The sequence below is a fragment of the Macaca nemestrina genome, chromosome 18 (genome assembly GCF_043159975.1).
Source record: "Macaca nemestrina isolate mMacNem1 chromosome 18, mMacNem.hap1, whole genome shotgun sequence".
Classification (NCBI taxonomy): domain Eukaryota; kingdom Metazoa; phylum Chordata; class Mammalia; order Primates; family Cercopithecidae; genus Macaca; species Macaca nemestrina.
Genome location: NC_092142.1, coordinates 9,105,923 through 9,108,335, shown reverse-complemented (window position 1 = coordinate 9,108,335; position 2,413 = coordinate 9,105,923).

The window sequence follows — 2,413 nt, the reverse complement described above, 5'->3', positions numbered from 1 at the left end:
TCGATAGAAATGAAAAATGTGGCCAGGTGTGGTGGCTCACACTTATAATCCTAGCACTTTGGGAGGCTGAGGTGGGAGGATGGCTTGTGCTCAGGAGTTCGAGACCAGCCTGGGCAACATAGTGAGACCCTGTCTCTACAAAAAAAAATACCAAAAAGTTGGCTAGGTATGGTGTCATGTGCCTGTAATCCCAGCTACCTGGGGGGCTGAGGTGGGAGGATCGCTTGAGCCCAGGAGGTCAAGGCTGCAGTGAGCCAAGATCACGCCACTGCACTCCACAGCCTGGGTAACAAGGTAAGACGCTGTCTTAAAAAAACAAAAACAAACAAAAAAAAACCCCCAAAAAACAAAAACAAAAAACCAAAAAAAAAAAAAGAAAAAAAAAATCCTTGCACCCTAATCAACTGTGTTCACAAGTGCTGCACTGTCCTAAGGGCTGTAGCACACAGTCACCTTTTTGCCTCACTTCTAGCTTTTGGACTGTGGTTCTTTACACTACCTGACATTATATTTTGCGTTTATTTGTTTATTGCAGGTTGCCTCCTCTAGAATGTAGGCTCTTTGAGGGCAGACAGGTGGAATGCCTGGCTCCCTGCTGCCTCCCTAATACCTTATAAATATCCAGCATATGGAAAGTGCTTGGTAGTTATTTGCAGAATGGCTGAGAGGGTCAGGCTGGGCAATGAATATGATGCCAGCCCTGTCATCCCGGAACTCATGATCTGGTGAAGGATGGATAATTATCGTACCAAGTTTTTTTTTTTCTCCCTCAGTCTGTTGCCCAGGCTGGAGTGCAGTGGTGTGATCTTGGCTCACTGCAACCTCCTCCGCCTCCCAGGTTCAAGCGATTCTCCTGTCTCAGCCTCCCAAGTAGCTGGGACTACAGGGGCGCACCACTGTGCCCAGCTAATTGTTGCATTTTTAGTAGAGACAGGGTTTCACCATGTTGGCCAGGCTGGTCTCAAATTCCTGACCTCAAGTGATCGGCCCACCTCGGCCTCCCAAAGGCTGGGATTACAGGTGTGAGCCACCGTGCTGGCCTTGTTGGTTTTAACAGTTCTTTCCCAAGCAGGCTGCAGCTGAACAGCCAAGTCCCCTCCTCGTGCCATATATTTTTCTGAAAATGTTAGAATGTGTCAAAAAAAAAAAAAAAAAAAATTGAGTCCACTGGCCTGGGCTAATTACCTAGCAGAACATCCCCATGGTTTGGTGATTCTGAAGTATCGCTGCCAAACAAACACTTGTAGAGGCGCAAACAAGGCCATAAAACATGGCAATGGGGGCGTGCTTGCACTCTGGGAAATGAAAATCTGATGATACTCTGAATTACAGTGGATCAAGATTAATTCCAGGCTCTACTTAGAGGAAGCTTTCAGGCCGAGTGGTTTAGACATAAAAGCAGTTTGCCCTAATACGGCAGGTGAAAGCCGTGACAACTCTATTGCTTGGTGCCAATTACATTTATGGGCTTGTCCCCAGGAGTGCTAGGAAATTGTCACCGTTAGTGCTGACGTATTGCCAGCTGGTGGCTCCGTCTAGTGGGGTTCTGATTTGAAGACTCATTATTAATATTCCCCGTCGTGATCTGCAACTCTGCTCCATGATGGCAAGTTTGTCAGGAAAGGAGTGTGTGCAGGCATTTTAGAAAACAGCAATAGGTTGAGGGCTATGCGGTAGGCCCCAGAGCTTCAACTACTGTGCACACAAATCACCTGGTGTCTTGTCGAGATGCAGATTCAGAATCAGGTCCTGAGCTGAGGCCTGATACTTTTTTTCTTTTTTGGAGATAGGATCTCTCTCTGTTGCCCAGGCCAGAGTGCAATGGTGCAGTCACGGCTCACTGCAGCCTGAAGTTCTTAGGCTCAAGCAATCCTTTCCCCTTGCCTCCCAAGCAGCTGGGACTACAGGTGTGAGCCACTACGCCCGGCTTTTTTTTTTTTTTGAGACAGAGTTTTGCTCTTTTTGCCCAGGCTGGAGTGCAATGGCGTGATCTCGGCTCCTGCAACCTCTGCCTCCCGGGTTCAAGTGATTCTCCTGCCTTAGCCTCCCAAGTAGCTGGGATTACAGGCATGAGCTGCCACACCCGGCTAATTTTGTATTTTTAGTAGAGGCAGGGTTTCACCATGTTGGCCAGGCTAGTCTTGAACTCCTGACTTCAGGTGATCCACCTGCCTTGGCCTCCCAAAGTGCTGGGATGAGAGGTGTGAGCCACCACGCCTGGTCTCTTGCCTGGTTATTTTTTTTTTTTTTTTTTTTTTTTTGAGACAGAGTCTCGCTCTGTCACCCAGGCTGGAGTGCAGTGGCCGGATCTCAGCTCACTGCAAGCTCCGCCTCCCGGATTCACACCATTCTCCTGCCTCAGCCTCCCAAGTAGCTGGGACTACAGGCGCCTGCCACCTCGCCCGGCTAAGTT